The sequence below is a fragment of the Eptesicus fuscus genome, chromosome 9 (assembly GCF_027574615.1).
Source record: "Eptesicus fuscus isolate TK198812 chromosome 9, DD_ASM_mEF_20220401, whole genome shotgun sequence".
In the NCBI taxonomy this organism is placed as follows: Eukaryota; Metazoa; Chordata; class Mammalia; order Chiroptera; family Vespertilionidae; genus Eptesicus; species Eptesicus fuscus.
The window spans coordinates 95,329,585-95,348,461 of NC_072481.1; the positions used below are offsets into that span (position 1 = coordinate 95,329,585).

The window sequence follows — 18,877 nt, forward strand, 5'->3', positions numbered from 1 at the left end:
TAAAAATGGCTGCTAGGTTCTGTTTAAGTTTGATCCTGGTTAGCCACTAGGGGTCCTTCTTGGTAGGTGTCTTCTTTCTCAGGGTTCACAATTAGTAACAACAAATTTGACATTTGGGTAAAAGAGTATTATGAGAGATTTTATAAAAGTGACTAAATAATAAGGAAATACACGATTCTGAGATTATGTAGCCCTAGTAACATTATCTCAATACATTGAAGTAAAAATTGACAGTCTTGCAAGGAGAAATTGGAAAATCTATTTCTCAGTTACCCCTGGATTATAATCTCTGAGGTCAGGCACTTCACAGCTTTGTTCGCTGTTTATTCCAAGGGACTAGGACAGCAAGTGCTTGACTAATATTTGTTGAAGAAATTGGTAAATAATGCCTAAAACAACTCCCTGGCCTTTCTGCAGACACTTAACCACATGTGGGAGAAGGTGGGAAGAGCTCCCTACAGCTCCCATTCTGGGAGGATGAATCACCAGACGCCAAGCACCCCGGCCCTGGGGGTTCATGCTGCTTCGTGGAATATTTATAAAGGAAATTCCAGCACCTAAAGGATCAAATTAATTCCATGATTATGTTGCTTAGTTAAGTTTATGGTCTGGCACAGAACAATTCATAATGATTAGGAATGAGAGAGTTTGGAGCACAGTGGAACAGTTCCTCCACTCTCTAGCCATGCAGTTAATAAGATCAAACCTCTCCATTGTACAGAGGTGAGCAAAAGCAGGTTTACAGTTGTTCATATGGCAAATAATACAATCTATATATATAAAAGCCTAAATGACAGGAACGACTGGAATGACCAGTTGCTGTGATGTGCACTGACCACCAGGGGGCAGACGCTCAATACAGGAGCTGCCCCCTGGTGGTCATAGCACTCCCACAGCCAACCTCCCCCAGCCGGCCAACCTCCCTCAGTCCCTCCCCGAGCTGGCAGGCCCCAATCACCTGATTTGGGCCAGCCCCTGGCTGGGACAGGGAACCGGGGGTGGGTGGTGCCAGATGCAACCCCTTTCCCAGGGGACTGAGGGCCAGCTCCCTCCTTGGGGCTGGCGGCCAACTTCCCATACCCTGTCTCTCCCCATGGCCAGCAGGCCCCAATCGGCCTGCCACTGGCCTGCCATGGTGGTATAGTGGTGAGGGAAGGAGGAGGAGGGAGGCAGGGAACTGCACAGTGGCAGGGAGCCTACAATGGTGGTGTTTGTGTCCAGCGTCTGTTCCTTCTGTGCCCGGCCCTGTGACTGTTGCCTCTTCTTCAACCCGGCCCTGATTGGCTTGGCCCCAATCAGCCCTGATCTCTGGCCAGGCCTAGGGACCCCCACCCATGCACGAATTTCGTGCACCAGGGCTCTAGTAATTAATAAGTAATAATACCAGAATTAACTCTGTGTTTTACGCACTCACAACTGTGAATCTATGTTTGCCCACCCCTCTATGTAGAGCACTGTTTATAGCTAGAAAATCACATTCTAGTCAAGTACCCATGGAAGATTGTTAAAATTGACCATGATCTAGCCCTGAATGCAAATCTCAACAACAAAAAATTCTTACAGCAAACATCTAATTAAACTGGAAATTAAAAACAAAGCCCACCACTACTACCACACAGGGCATGATTATAGTTCTACAGTCTGCTCTGTATCCTCCTTCCATTTCTTTTTCTAATCCTAGCTCAGCCCTCCAAGTTAAGGGGGTAAAGTGGTCATACTCATCTAGATGGTTTCAACTTTGAGGGAAATATCACATGAAGTGAGTTTATAATTATAGAATGTGCACAGTTAACATTTTTAGATTAAGAAATTTATCCTCTATTCCTATTTTCCTAAGAGTTTTAATAAAACAATGTAGATAGTTATCAAAGCTTAAGGTCTGGCAAAACTGGGTGGTTGTATGTGTAAGTTCATTTCTTTACTTTCTGTCTTTTTTGTTAACTTTATTTTCTTTAATATGTTGTTATTGATTTCAGAGAGAGGAAGGGAGAATTAGAAACATCAATGATGAAGAAGAATCATTGATAGGCTGCCTCCTGCATGTCCCCTATTGGGGATTGAGTCCGCAACCCTGGCATGTGTTTTGACTGGGAATTGAACTGTGACTTCCTGGTTCATAGGTCAACGCTCAACCACTGAGCAACACTGGCCAGGCAAGTACACTTGAAATCTTTCACAATTGAAAAACCCCTACAAAAAAACACGCTTTTCAGCAGCATCATGCATGCTCAGATGACCTTAGCAACAGTAACAGGCAACCACACACAACACTTTCAGACGATTTATGTTGAATAAGAAATGTATTCAGAAAAAAAGAAATAAGTTCAAAAATTTTAGTCAATATTTTATGATAATATGGGTCATATATTATATAAAGCACCTAAAATTATTGTACATATAGCTCCTATGTATGGGTTTGTGGCCAGTGTCATGCTCAATAAGTTTGCATTTTGATATGTTTCACTTACCTTATAGTAAAATGTAGCCATTTATGAAATAATGTTCAAGGCATGTGTCCTATTCTATATGATATGGATAATATGTCTTCTATTTAAATGAAGTGATAATATTAACATTATTTATTACAGGTTAACTCTATTTGTAGAACAGAACTTAAGACTATAGACTGTGAAGTCAAATCATCTGGGCTGAAATGACAGCTAAGTTGCTTGCTGGCTACTTGCCTTGGGCAAGTAACTTTGCATCTCTGGGCCTTTATTTTCTACTTTTAAAATGAGAATAATAATGATACCTACCTTTTAACACTGTTCTGAGGATTATGACCAACAAAATATGAAGAGTGCCTATAAATAACTGGCAGTTAATAAAAATTAGTCCTTTAAGAGCACTTACTAAAAAGCTAAGGCTGTGTTGAGCACTTTACTTATATTATCTCCATTAATCCCTCAATATTATGAGTTAGCTTCCACTATTATACAGGTTTTACAGATGAAGTAATTGAGGCTTAAAGAGATGAAACTTATTTTAAAGGTCTGTGGTTGTTTAATCTTTGCCTTTATGAATGTTGTTGCTTGCTCATATATATGATCTGTTTGATGCTACATTCTTGATTAAAAATTCAACCCTTGATTTTATCATTGTTCCCATGAGAAAATATTATCCACGTGCAATGGTTTACTTATGGTGCTGTTTTGGGGAATGCACTAAAGCAAAGCACAAAATAAAAAGAAATGAAAGTTCACTAAATAAAATAAAGCAAAGAAAAATAAATTGCAAAGCCAACATGATACAGTGGAAAGAACACTGAGCCGAGAATAAGGGCACCTGGGTTCTATTCCTGGTCTGCCTCTAATTGCCATCTGTAAAATTACAGGCCGATGAACATCATAAATAGGTTTCCTTTTATCTATGTAAGGAGTGGCTTGAGAGTTAGGAGACCTGAACCCTTGTGCTTGTTCCTCCATTTCTCTGACTTCAGATTTCTTACCTGTCACTTTAGTGGATTGAAGCCAGTGATCTCAAAGTTCACCTGGATTCCCTTTATCAGAGGTTGTATGTCTTGAATATTTTAGAGACAATCAGGTGTTAGCACTGAAGAAATATTGTCTGAGAAAGTTGGGAAATTTACTGTTCAGAGAAATCTGCAATGTTCTAAAACTAGCTCTGTTGTGTTGCCATGTGTTTGATTTATATAATATGGACATTGGGAAAAGATTTACCTTTTTTAGGAAGAATGAGAATATGCTACTTTTTTTTTGCTTCAAATTAAATACATTTAATTATAACTCTAGTCAGGATGCACACAGATCTGTCAGCAGTCCCAGCGCAACCACTTCCTGACCCACACCACGGAGTGCTCACCTCGGCCACCATGCACAGGCGAACACAGCCCCAGGTCCCAGGTGCTGAGGGTGAGGTGCCCTCTTTTATTCTCATCTGCACGTCTCAGTTTCCCAGGGTCCAGGCCCACAGAATAACAGGATTAAAGCAGGAGGGGAGAAAAGGGGACGTCAATATCCATCCTTGAAAAAAGGTCAGTCTATTTCATGGTCAACAAATCAGTGTTATCTGGTCTGGACATAGTCTTCTGTGACCTGAGACAGGGTACTCACATACTGCCAGCTCAGGGCAGCCAGGAGCATGAGAAACGACAGGTAAATGGGGGAGTAGTGGCTTCGAGAGGTCAGCTGACAACTGGGAAGATTCTGTGTTCTGATGGTGGAGATGATCTGCCTTGTTTTATTGGAAGTTGAATCTGAGTTGGGGATTCTGTGATAGATCTCTTCCATATATTGGTATATTACAGCTTTGACAGCTGGCATGTTGGTGGCATCCATCATCAGGGTTACTGCTTGTCCTTTTCGAATATTCACTACCCCTTTGAACACCTGCTGATTATTATAACAGGCAGCCAAAGTAGCAATGGCCATTACCTGAGGAATAGCGCAAAAGTTAAAACACACTTTGGTTTCTAAGTCTGGAAAGGTAGGTGATGACATCTGGAATGTGGTGTAGAGCATTTATTATAAGTTCATTCAGACACTGTACGGCCAAGTCAATATTCTCCAGCTTAGCAAAATCACCCAACTTCTTAACATACTTGCTCCAAACCTCTTGAGGCCAGAACTCTCTTCCTTCTTGCTGATCTTCCAGATAATTACGAATGATGTTTGTTTTCTGCAGAAACAGGTCCATGGAGTTGGCACACTCTATGTCTTCACCAACTAAGGGGTCTTCTAATTCTGAGGCTGAGAATAGACGAGAAAGGCCAATTCCCACCAGCTGGGCAACATAGTGACAGTACTTGTCCCACTCCTCTTCAGAGGTCACGTGCTTATCCAAAAACTCCGCCATCCCAAATCCCATTTTCCAGCAAATGTCAACAATCACTGTTTGATATTTCACAGCCAGATTTCTAAACTTGGGGGAGATTGTTGGGAAGTCCTCCAACACTTGTCGATCCTTCTCCTTGCTCTCCATGAATCACCAGTCAGGTTCATAAAGATAAGAGTGCAAGTTGTGTAACAGTGGGACTTTTTTTTTCTATACTGATGGTCATGTCATCTTCCAAAGTGTCCAGAGCTCAGAGAACCAGATAAAATATGCATACTGCATGGCACATTTCTTCATCCAGCGCCTGGATAACGACTGCAAAACTGCGACTGGTCTGATGCAGGTACTTGTAACAAGTTTTCAGTCTGCTGATGAGCGAGTCCTGGTCCATCTTGGATATCACCTTATGCCGGCCCCCCATCCGGAAGCGCAGCAGGTTGTAAAACTCCTCCAGGTGCTCCAAGCACTTCACGAACTCCATGTTGACGGCAGGATCAAGAATATGTTACTTATGATAGTTTATATTTCTATTCATGAAATCTTTTTTAATATAGTTTATTGATTTCAGAGAAGGGAAAAGGAAAGAGAGATAGAAACATCAATGATGAGAGAGAATCATTGATCAGCTGCTCCTGCATGGCTTCTTTTGGGGATTGAGTCTGCAACCTGGGCATGTGCCCTGACTGTGGACTCCTGGTTCCTAGGTTGAGGCTCAACCACTGAGCCACAGCAGCAGGGCTCTATTAATGAAATCTTGCATTCACATTACACAATTTGGAAAATGTTTTATAACAAATGGCATAAGCAAATCCATATGAAACTCATTATTAAAACAGATTAACTTCTTTCCTTGCAGAAGATAGGATCTTTTCAGCATTCCAATTTGTTATACCTTTAATCAGTTTCAATCTCCTTGGTTATTTTTAAATAATGTTTTCTTCTTCAATTATAGTTGACATATGATATATTAGTTTCAGGTGTATAGCATAGTGATTAGACTTTTATATAACTTAGGAAGTACTCACTCTTATAAGTCTAATACCCGTCTGACCCCATTCATAATTATTACAACATTATTGACTATATTCCTTATACTGTATTTTACATTCCCAGAACTGTTTTCATAACTGGATATTTGAACATCTTAATCCCTTCCCTTTTTGATTCATCACCCCAACACCCTTCTATGTGGCAACCATCAAAATGTTCGCTGTATCTATGAGTTTGTTTCTGTTTTGTTTGTTCATTTAATTTGATTTTTAGATTCCACATATAAGTGAAATGATATGGTATTTGTCATTTCTATGTGTATTATTTTACTTAGCATAATACCTTTAGGTTTGTCCATGTTGCTGTAAATGGCAAGATCTCATTCATCTTCATAGCTGAGCAATATTCCATTGTAAATGTGTACCATCTCTTCTTTATTAATTCATCTACCAATGGACACTTATATTGCTTCCATATCTTGATTATTGTAATAATGCTGCAGTGAACATAGAGATGCAAATATCTTTTTGAATTAATGTTTTGTGTTTCTTTATATAAATACCCATAAGTGGGATTGCTGGGCCCTTCTTTGTCTCTTGTTATAACTTGTTTTAAAGTCTATTTTGTCTGATGTAAATATTGTTACCCCAGATTTTTCCCCCCATTTCCATTTGCATGAAATATATCTTTCTGTCTTTTTGCTTTCAGTCCCTGTGTGTCTTGGATCTGAAGTAGGCCACTTGTAGGAAGTATATGTATGGATCTTGCTTTCTTCACCATTAAACCATACTGTTTTTTGATTGGAGCATTTATTTCATTTACATTTAAAGTAACCATTAATACTTATGTAGTTAGTGCCATTTTATATTATTTATTTTATTCATTTTTATTGAATTTATTGAGGTGACAATAGTTAACAAAATAATACAGGTTTCAGGTGTACAATTACACAACACATCATCTGTACACTGTATTGTGTATTCATCAACCCAAGTCTACTTCTATCACCATTTATACCCCCTATACCCTCATTCACCACACTACAGCCTCCTCCCCACAGTAATCACCACATTGTTGTCCATGAGATTTTCTTTCTTGCTTGCTCAATCCTTCAGCCTCCTTCCCCCCAGTTGCCCCCCACTCCAGACAGCTGTCAGTCTGTTCTCTGTCTATGGGTCTGTCTCTGTTTTGCTTGATAGTTCATTTTGTTCATTAGATTGCACATATGAGTGAAATCATATGGTATTTGTCTTTCTCTGACTAGTTTATTTCACTTAGCATAATGTTTGCCAGGCCCATCCATGTTGTTGCAAAAAGTAAGAGAGATGTTCATCGTCACTAATCACCAGAGAAATACAATTAACACTAAAAGGAGAGATCACTTCTCACATGTCAGAATAGCTATCATCAATAAATCAACAAACAACAAGTGCTGGTGAGAATGTGGAGAAAAGGGAACCCTTATGCACTATTAGTGGGAATGCAGATTGGCACAGCCAATGTGAAAAGCAGTATGGAGTTACTTTAAAAAATTAAAAATGAAACTGCCTATGACCCATAAATTCCACTTCTGGGAATATATCTGGAGAAACCCAACACATTAATTTGAAAGAACATATGTACCCCTATGTTAATTGTATGTTATTTACAATAGTCAAGATTTGGAAATAGCTCAAGTGTCCATCAGTACATGAGTGGATAAAAAAGTTGTGGTACATTTACACAAAGGTATTCTACTCTTTTTATTTCTCCTCCTCCTTTTCCTTGTCCTCCTCTTCCTTCTTGCAAGCTCTTTAACATTTCTTAAAATACTGATTTGGTGGTAGCAAACTCCTGGAGCTTTTTTGCTTATCTGAGAAGCTCTTTATTTCTCATTCAATTTTAAATGATAGCCTTGCTGGGTAAAGTAGACTTGGTTGTAGGTCCTTACTTTTCATTACTTGGAATATTTAATTCCAATCTCTCTGGCCTTAAATGTTTCTGTTGAGAAATAATCTCACAATCTTATGTGAGCTCCCTTATAGGTAACTGTCTTTCTCTTGCTGCTCTTAAGATTCTCTCTTTCTCCAACCTTTGTCATTTTAATCATGATGTGTCTTGGTGTGGACCTCTTTGGGTTCATCTTATTTGGAACTCTCTGTGCTTCCTGGACTTGTGTGTCTCTTTACTTCACTAGGTTAGAGAAGTTTTGGTCATTATTTCTTCAAATAGGTTCTCAATTCCTTGTTCTCTCTCTTCTCCTGCTGGTACCCTTATGATGCCCATGTTGTTACATTTCATGATGTTTCAAAGATCCCTTAAACTAGTCTCATTTTTTTAAATTTTTTTTTCCTTTTGCTGCTCTGTTTGGGTGTTTTATCTACTTTGTTTTTCAAATTGCTCATTGGCTCCTCTGCTTCATCCAACATACTGTTTATTTCTTCCAGTGTATTCTATTCTTCATTTCAGCTATTGTATTATTCATTTCTGAAGAATCTATTATGTTTTCTATGCCCCTTTTCATGCTGTTGAGCATCTTTATAACCACTACTTTGAATTCTATATCTGACAAATTGTATGTCTTCACTTTACTTAGCTCATTTTCTGAAGATATCTCTGTTCCTTTTATTTGGCACCATTTTCTTTGTCACTCCATTTTGGCTGCCTCTTTGTGTTTGTTTCTATGTGTAAATAGATCTTCCATGACTCCCAGTCTTTGTGGAGTGGCCTTATGTGGTAGGTGTCCTGTGGGGTCCAGTGGTGCAGTCTCCTTGGTCACCTAAGCTGGATGCTTCAGGAATGTTTCTTGAGTGGGTCAGGTGGGCCCTCCTGTTGTAATTGAGTCTTGATTGCTATTGGGCCATTTATGTGCAGGATCAATCCTTAGGCTGGCTGACTGTGATACTCAACCCCAACCACAGTATGCAACCTGTTGTGCAGGTGCTGATCACACAAACCTAAATTCGTCTCAGTTGGTTTTGGTGCCTGCTGAGATCTCCATTTCGGTATATGGTTTGTGAAGCTTTTTCGATCCGGATCTAATTTACTCTGAAGCTGGCCACTGGGAATGGTTATTCTGGGATTCTTAGGAGTGACTGGTGCAGGCCAACATAGGACACTGCCTGTGAATGGCCCTCCGCAACCTGTTTGGAGCAGTTTCAACATGGCTATTTCTGTAAATTCTTGGTTATAAGATTTCTCTTTGGTTGGTTATTCCAGATGATTATTCTATAATTTAGTTGTAATTCCAGTTTGGTCCTGGGAGAAGATGAGCAAAGATGAGTGTAGCTTTCACCTACTCTGCTGCCATCTTGGATCTCAGTGCCATTTTCTTCTTCTTCTTCTTCTTCTTCTTCTTCTTCTTCTTCTTCTTCTTCTTCTTCTTCTTCTTCTTCTTCTTCTTCTTCTTCTTCTTCTTCTTCTTCTTCTTCTTCTTCTTCTTCTTCTTCTTCTTCTTCTTATTCTTCTTCTTATTCTTATTCTTATTCTTATCCATCTCCTGCTTCTGCTTCTTCAACTCCCTTCAACATGTAATACTAGCTTGGTGGTGATAAACTCTTTTATCTTTCCTTTGTTTATAAATGAAAGCTTTGCTGTAGGTCCTTGCTGTTCATCACTTTGAATATTTTCTGCCAATCCCTTCCAACCTGTAAAATATCTGTTGAGAAATAATCAGCTGACAACCTATGGGAGCTCCCTTGTGTTTCTTTGTTTCTATGTATCTACATATATATAAAAGCCTAAGCAACCATTCTACTGTTTGACTGTTCAACCGGTAGCTATGACACACACTGACCACCAGGGAGTAGATGCTCAATGCACAAGCATGGAAGCATGGAACAGACTGATGAATCTCAGAGGGAAGAGGGGAGGGAGGAGGGCAGGAAGAGATTAACCAAAGATCTTCTATGAATACTAGAGGCCAGGTGCATGGATTCGTGCACCAGTAGGGTCCCTTTGCCTGGCCTGCAGGGACCAGGCCAAAACTGGCAGTCTGACATCCCCCGAGGGGTCCCAGATTGCTAGAGGGTGCAGGCCAGGCTGTGATACCCCACCGGTGCATGATTCCATGCACCAGGCCTCTAGTAGATAGATAAAATTTGTAGGTAACTAACTGCTTTTCTCTTGCTGCTTTTAAGATTCTCTCTTTGTCTCTAACCTTTGTTATTTTATGATGTATCTTGGTGTGGGCCTCTTTGGTCCATCTTGTTTGAGATTGTCTGCACTTTTTGAACTTATATGTCTATTTCCTTCACCAGGTTAGTAGTTTGTTGTCATTATATTTTCATACAGTTTTTCAATCCCTTGCTCTCTCTCTTCTCCTTCTGGTACCCCTATGTGCATGTTGGTATGCTTTTCCCAAAGGCCCCTAAACTATCCTCCTTTTTTTGGATTACTTTTTATTTTTGCTGTAATGATTGGGTGTTTTCTGCTATCTTGTTTTCCAAATAGCTGATTTGATCCTCTGCTTCATGTAATCTACTGTTGATTCTCTCTAGTGTATTCTTCATTGCAGTTACTGTGTTTTTCATTTCTGACTTTTAAAAAATGTTTTATATCTCCTTTTTTATGTTTCTCATCTCTTTGATAAAGTAGCCACTGAGTTTATTGAGCTTACTTATAATCAGCGTTTTTAACTCTGCATCTGATGGATTGCTTGTCTCCATTTCGTTTGGTTCTTTTTCTGGATTTTTTTCCTGTTCTTTCTTTTGAGGGCTATTTCTTTTTTCCTTATTTTGGCTATCTCCCTATTTGTTTTCATGGATTAAGTACAGTTTCTATATTTACTAGGTCTTGGTAAAGTGGCCTAATGTACTAGGTGTCTTGTGGGGCACAATGGTGAAGTCTCCCTGGTCACCAGAAGGAAGTGCTCCAGATGTGTCCCTATGTGGTCTGTGTGTGTAGTTGTAGTTAAGCCTTGACTGCTGTTGGCACATCAGTGCGATAAATTGACATCAGGCTGATTGGCTATGAGGACTGGCTGTGAGTAGAGCAGATGAACTGTTGTGCAGAGGCTGACCCTATAAACAAGATTTGCTTTAGTGGGATCCTGATGCCTGCCAAGTGTTACCTTTGGGTGTTGGGTCTGGGTCTTCTTGGGAGGGACTTTGGTGCAGGACAAATCAGCTATTGCCTTTGCTCTGCCTAGGTCACCTGGTATGAGCTACGAGGTGATCTGCAGATGGATACTGCTTGTGCTTGGCTTGGAGATGCCTAGGAGAGGCTAAGATGGGAACTGAGGCTGGCTGCTAGTGCCAGGCTCGGGGCTACTTAATCAGAGGCATGGGGCACACCGAGGTCAGATGCTTCTGCTTGTGTCTGTGAATCTTTCTGAGATTTTAGGAACGTCTACAGTATAAGCCAAAACAGATAGTTTGTATAGAAAAAACTATTGTAAATAGCTTGGGTCAGCCCACAAGTTGGGTGAGGCTGGATCTCAGAAAATCCCGAGGGCAGGAAAAACAGTGTTAGCCAGGTTGCTGGAGACCCAGACTTGGTGCCAGCCTGTGCCTGCAAGGGGGATGGAGGAGGAGAGGCTCAACAAAGAAACAATGGCCTCTGCCAGCAATTCTGTCTGGGAAAATGCTGCCCATCCAGCTTTCGACCTAAAGCCAGACAATTCAGCTCCTCCTCATACATTCCTTATGCTTTTTAAGCTACTGTCCCAGTGCTGGAGCTCAGAGTGAGTTTTTCAGTAAGTCTGTGTGTGGGCCCTTTAAGAGGAATGCCTGGGACTCTACACAACTCTCTGTCTCATTCAGCCACAATTTCTGCTGGTTTTCACAGCCAGAAGTTGTGGGACTGTCTCTTCCTGGCACTGGAATCCTGGCCTGGGGAGCCTGGTGTGGGGCTGGGACCTCTTCCTCCTCAGGGAAGATCTCCACAGCTGAGACATCCCTCCCAATTTTTATTTACTGCACATGGGTGTGGGACCATCCCATTCCCAGTCTGTGCCTGCTTACCAGTTTCAACATGGTTTCTTCTTTATATCATTATTTATAGGACTTAGATTTCAGGTGGTTCTGAATGATAGTTGTTCAGTAGTTTAGTTGTAATTTTGACGTGGTTATGGGAGAAGGTGAGCACCTACTCCACTGTCTGACCAGAGGCTGGACCCCCCCCTCCCCTTGGTTTTAAAGTTCCTATATCAGAAGCATTCACATTTAGGAAACAATTTGAAATCTCTCCAAGACCAAATGTGAAATGTTAAACAGAGGTGCAGAAGGAAAGAGAATTTAAGAAGAAGAGTAAATAAAGACTAAGTATTCAGAAATTTTTTTAGTTGTCTTTTACTATAGATACTGACTTCATTTTCGGCTCAGGGCAATCGAACCTGCCATCTATGTCTCATTTATTCCAACTGTAAGTGAGGTAATAGCTATTTATATACCTTGAAGGGGTAAGGTTTTGATTAATTAGTTAATGCGTTAATGTGCTTTGAAGTCCTAAGTGCTATTAAGCTTCATTTAGATTACTTAATAATTTTATGAACTCAGGGTTCTCTTACCAGCTGAAGAGTGGAATCTCTTAATCAGATTTTTCAAATGGCAGAGCAGTTTTAATTCAATCTCTTTCTCAAAACCAGTTCACACTGGAATTTGCAATTACAATAAAAGTTAAACACTTGGGCAATCACCATGTCCTAGTGTTTGGGGTAGAATAATCTCTTACGATAGTAAAGGTAAATATTAGTTCCTTTTTCTCTTTTTGTTTGATTCCCTTTCCCCTAGTCCCTTATATCTCAATATCTGTTAGAGTTTCATACCCTAAAAACTTTGAAACAGAAACTCATGGAAATGGCCCTTCCTAGATCAAGGGTCATGTCTGGCAACATCCTGGCTGAGATGCTTCATGCTAACTGGTCCTGAGGGTAGAAAATGGATTAGTGTGGGCCTCTGGGCCCAGTGCTTATTGTTGCCACAAACACAGTTTAATAACAGGGGCCTAGTTTCTTACATGTGCTCCAGTGGAAGAATACTGGAGGTCTCAAACAGGCTCACTCTGAAGAGGCACCAAAACTGTTTTAAAAACAGCTTATTTAAAATGAGAGTTTGGAGTGCATCCTGTAAGTCAGGTGAAAAGGTTGAGTGGAGTGGTCAGGAGAGTGCTAATGGGATATACGGTGTTGGTCAACAGGCTTTTGGCTGTCTCAGTGTCAGGTCATGCACAGTGCAAGACATCTGGCTCCAACACACCCCTAAAGGCCTTCTGTTCCCTCCTCCTACCCACAACTCTCAAAGGTAAACCTCCTACAGGTGTGGTCCAGCAGGGTTCAGGGCAAGGACAGTGAGTGCAATGGCCGTGTAGTCCAATGGTATGGGGTATTTGTCCTTTCCCCTCCGCCCCCACAGTGGTCTTCCCTCCGCTTATATCAGGCAGTAGGTTTAGAGATTATTCCAATCAGTCAGCAAAGTGTGGAAAAGCAGTCATCAGAAAGGAAATCCAGTGATTCCACATCCTGAAGACACATGCCCTTTTACTAATTCAGTCTTGTCTTTGCTTACCCAGCCTAAGAGCTATGTGGATGTCCTGGGGAGTGACGTCAGGATATCGTTAGAAATAGATTTTCAGGTTTCATTTTTAAACTTTTCCTAAAGAAAATTATAATGGTAAAAACCTCAGTCCCTTTCTTACCTTTCCTTTATTATTTTAACTTGGTTCCTTTGTATATACGTTCATGTTTGTGTCTCCACTTTTTGGTGTTGCGTGACATGTACTGCTTATCTTTTTTCTTGGTTATATTTACTCAGCATTTTCTAAATCAGGATACAGGGGAAATATTTTCTGCTTTGTAATTTAGTAGGCTACATGGCTTTGATATAAGATAAGACACCCTCGGTTGGGTTTGTGTTCCCGGTTGGTTAAACATTTCTGGTACATATAATATATATGTCATGGAAACGACATGGGAGTAGAGCTGTGATAGCCTGCTGGACCTGTTCCAGCCAGTGGGTAGGGCTGTTTTATTCCAGGCCTGTCCAGTGGTGCATGAACCAAGGGTCCCTTGTGGTCTGACAGACAGCTTGCCTTTCTGACAGTAGCAAGCTTTATTGCCCCCAAGTGCCCAGTGTGAGGACAAGAGAGGGATGGAATGAATTCTTGCTGGGGTTGAACAGACCAACATGCAATAACTAAAATTATGGTGTCAGGTGTCAGGAATGAAATTCTTCTTAAGACACCTAATTAAGTAATTTTTATGAAGAAACAATTCATTGCAATTGTATACATTTTTAAAAGGTGTAACTATTAGAAATAGACCTGAAAGAGATAATAGCCTACATCAGAAGCAGGTATTAATATAAATCATAATGAATGTATTACAGAATAATTAGAATACAATAATTGCATTAGGAAATGAGTTTAGAAGGACTGAACTCATTTTTTCCCCTGCTGTCCTTCTGGGGATTGTGCAAAATACCCATGTTTTGTTTCAAGCCTTTGCCCAATTTTGTTGTAAAATTATCAGCATGTATTTTTCTGCCTTCCTACATTCATTATTATTGAACCTAATTAAGTTGTTTTGATTAATGACCAAAGACCCAACCTCTTTAGTGAGTCTTTTCTCGTGAGCTGTTCACCCACCAGGACTTGCTGGCTAAAGTTCTCCCTTAGACCTGCTGTCTGGGCTGTATGTCGGGGGAGGTGCTTCCGAGGGAACAAAGTGGAGGAGGAGAAACAGGATCCATGAACATTTTGCACCCTTGATCATCTGGTATTGAAAGAATGAAGAATTGATTATTGTTGGAGGGTGAGTGAGCACCATACACAGTAATTGTGTGACAGTGGCCCAAGCCGCCTGAGCCTGAGCAGGCTTTCTGCAGGACTTCCCTCACCTGCACACCACCTGAACCTGGCTGCAAATGTCATGTGTGACAAAGGAATTTGGGGGTTAAATAAAGAACAAAATGGCTACAGCCTCACTACCAAATAGACAATTACGGTTTGTTTAGTTAGAATTCCATATGTCGTGGGCTGTATAACACACGGGTGCCTTTCTCAGGGGGGCGGGGGAATAGCATGTGGCTGCAGAGGGGTCTCTTCCTCTCAGGCATTCGGCATTTAGAACCTTCAGTTCTCCTGCCTCCAGCAGCTGCTCAGACTTTCAGTGGCCAGGCTTTTCTTCCAGGGTGTCTATAGCATTAGCTGGGTTTTGCCCAGAACTAAAGGGCTAGCTCTCTGCCTTCAAAGCATTCTAAAAAAGACTGCTGCCTGGCTTGCCCCCAAAATGTTTCTATTTCCACAGAACTATAGCTTTCCATCATCTCTCCTCAAGTGCCTGACCACAGTGGAGGCCTGCAGTGGGGATGCAAATTCTAAATGGAAAGGGGCCCATCAATCTTACAGAAGTTTAGATCATGGGATAGTCCTTGCACATATCTATCTAACACACTTCTATTCAGCTGCCAGCAATTTTACCACTTTATCCCAGAACGTGTATAATTAAGTGGTTCTCTCTATTGCAGTGGTTCTCAACCTTTCTAATGCCGTGACCTTTTAATACAGTTCCGCATGTTGTGGTGACCCCCAACCATAAAATTATTTTTGTTGCTACTTCATAACTGTAATTTTGTTACTGTTATGAATCGTAATGTAAATATCTGTGTTTTCCGATGGTCTTAGGGGACCCTGCTAGCGGTACTCAATCTGTGGGTCGTGACCCACAGGTTGAGAACCACTGCTGTAGAGCCTAAGACCATCAGAAAACACTGATATTTACATTACGATTCATTAACAGTAGCAAAATTACAGTTATGAAGTAGCAACAAAAATAATTTTATGGTTGGGGGTCACCACAACATGAGGAACTGTATTAAAGGGTTGTGGCATTAGAAAGATTGAGACCACTGCTCTATTGTATTGATGTCCTGTTGGAACAATGAACAATTCTGAGTAAAATATGTCCTGATCATTTGAAGTAATATCCTCCCAATAGCACATATGCTGAAAGCAAAAAGCATTTCTTCAGTGTTTTCTAATTGTTCACTCCTGTTTCAGGTATGCTTAGAGCCCAATTTTCTATTTGTTTTCTGCCTTTTTGAGGGAGAATTATAATTGGCTGATGTTTGTAGAGCTATTAAGAACATTAGCAAGATTATAAGCCTCTTAAAGGATGCAAACTTTTGTAACATTTTTTTTTTTATATCACACACAGAACTTCACAGTGCGGAACTGTGAGAGTGAGCTTACTAGTACTATGTGCAGGCTGTGAGGAGCAGGCGAGCTTGCCCGTGGCCCATGGTGGCCTCCACCAGACGCCTCTTACCTCACTTCCTGACATCAACAACTATAGCAGAGTTGAGTGAGGGCTGCACCCACCCCCAAAAAAAGCATAAAATCCCTTGGGGAGCCTGAGAATAAATTCATAGCTTATCTAAGAAAGCCGTCAATGTTGATCAAGGGAATGGCTGCTGATAACATTTTCACTTGAACTTCAAATAGAACTAACTTACTTGCCACTCCCATAAATTTACAGTCTGAAGTAGGCTTAGTCATAAGGAAGAAGTGCTAGAACCCTTGCAAGAGTTCTCCTGGTGCTTTTTACTCAGTGTAGGTCAAGAACAGAAGCTGGTAAAAAGGTTTTCTCAGAAGGACTGATAATAAATATTTTAGGCTTTGTCTCTGAGGTGGCTGCTCAGCTCTGCTGTTTGGCGAAGCAGCCAGACAGTAGGAACAAGTGGCGGGGCTCTCTGCCAGGAACACCTCACAGAAACAGTGAGCACCAGAAGTTGGATTGGTCTGTGAGTTTCTCAAGCTCAAACCTAGAGATCAGGGTACAAGTGGCTCTAACTCTCTCATGTGGATTTCCTCAGCAGCCAGGTTCCTAAGCTTCCTGGAGTCTGCTGGGAAGGAGAGGCTGTGGAAGGACCGTCCTTGGCTCAGCATCTGCCCACCTCCCTTCCCTCTGCACTGAATCCCTTTCTGCTCTTTCCCAGAATTCCTCAGAGCACGGGTGCAATCAGCAGACTGGATCCTGAGTCCAGCAGAAGCTCCGAGTCTTTCTGGTTAAACCACATGACTGAACTATTCATTGAAATCCCTTCCCATTTTCTTTAAGTCTACCTTTTCCTTCATGAACTTCTGGACCATAAAACATGCTCTCTATAACCAGATCTCCAGGTCTCCCAATTATAAAAGAGCAGGAGAAAACTTAGAATCATCATGACCAGGGAGAAGCAGCCTAGCTCACATGAATATTTGAATCTTAAACACATTGACAAATAGACTAAGATTTTTTTTTTTTAAATTCGAGATGACTGGGAAAGATAAATAGTTACAAAAAGATTTTAAAGTTCAACTCTCAGTGGTCATTTGAAAGATGTTAGTTTTGGTAAAAGTGTGTTTGGAAGTTAACATGACATGAATCACTTGGTGTGTGAAGTGTTCAGGGTTCTAGGAGTTGAAGAGGTAGGAAGCAAAACACTGACTGCACAGGTTTCCCTAAACTGCTCATCCTTGTTGCATGAGTAGGAGCACAGCAGGAAAACTGTCGCCATTAAATAGTAACTCGGGAAAATCCTTAAAGAAGAAACATTCTGAACATGCTCTGGGAACAGAAGAATGAATTTAAACAAATTAACCAACATTTTACCTCCTAGGGCGTCGTAAAAGGAAGTATATACTAGAAAGCCACGGGAAATCTCCCTGGACCAAGGGCAAGCACAGTGCAAGGAGTGGGCCTGGAAATGGTCAAGCTCTCTCCTTCTATCCTCTCTCCTATCTCAGGTCCCTCACCTCTAGTTTGACATGGAGATAACTACACTTTCAACATTTCTTTGCAAACACAGCTTTCTCTTTTACTTGTTGGTATGATGGTTCCAAATGGACACCCCCAGAAGGGCACATTACTCTTCAAACAGGGTGGGACACATAGAAGGACCTTTGTTAACTAACCCCTTGATGGAATTGACAGAAGTGAATAAATATAGTATCTCCAGCTAACTAGATATTCCTTCACCAAACCACATACCTGGGAGGGAGAAATTAATTGGCTGTTGAGTCAGGATCCACTACTTGTTCAGTCAGCTCTAAAGCTGTTATTTCTGGAACTGTCAGGGCCACATCTGATATCAGTGGGACAGTTTTCAGAAGAGGTGTGGGAGCCCTCTCCCCAAAGTACACACTCTAGTGCTTCTATTTTTTCTAAAAACCTGGTTACTAAAGCAATGAGATATGAATTTAACAAGTGACTTCGAGCCCAAACAACTTAGTGAATTTCTTTTTTTTTTTAATTTCTTTATTGATTAAGGTGTCACATATTTATCCTCATCCCCCCATTCCCATCCCACACCCCTCCCCATGGATGCCCCCATGCCCCTATTGTCCTTAACTGGTGGTTAGGCTCATATGCATGCACACAAGTCGTTTGGTTGATCTCTCCCCGCTCCCCCCACCCTCCCTCTCCTACCCTCCCTCTGAGGCCCAACAGTCCGATCGATGCCCCCTTGTTTCTGGGTCTGTTCTTGTTCATCAGTCTATGTTGTTCATCATTTCCCCTAGATGAGTGAGATCATGTGTTACTAGAATTATAAGAACCGAATGTGAGACGGGCAATAATAGTGATGCTGACAGGCAAATGAATCAGTGTGTAGTGAGTTTCTTTCTGGGCCAACAGTTCTTTTGAGACCCAATTTCAATGTCCACCAGTTCCTTATGTGTACATATTGGCACTGACTTTTCAGCTCTGGATGGTGGATCAATGGTGGTAATGCAGGTCCGACTCCCTCTGGTTTGGTCTCGCCCGGACCCAGGGGCCCAGCTTCACCCGGACTCAGGGGCGCATGGCCTCACCCAGACCTGGGGCCCAGCATCACCCGGGCCCCGGGGCACGTGGCCTCACCCGAACCCAGGGGCGCGTGGCCTCACCCGGACCCGGGCTCCAGCCTCACCCTGACCCAGAGGCACGCGGCCTCCCCCGGACCCAGGGGCGCGTGGCCTCACCCGGACCCGGGCTCCAGCCTCACCCTGACCCAGAGGCACGCGGCCTCCCCCGGACCCAGGGGCGCGCAGCCTCACCCGGACCTGGGGGCATGCAGCCTCACCCAGGCCCGGGATCCAGCCTCACCCAGATGGAGGGGTGCATGGCCTCTCCTGGACCCAGGGGCACGCGGCCTCA

General features: G+C 41.8%; 1 pseudogene; it reads right to left on the minus strand.

Annotated features, from left to right (window-relative positions):
- Positions 1-4,025: 4,025 nt before the first annotated feature.
- On the minus strand, positions 4,026-5,275 carry LOC103303429 (squalene synthase-like; annotated as a pseudogene).
- Positions 5,276-18,877: the final 13,602 nt, after the last annotated feature.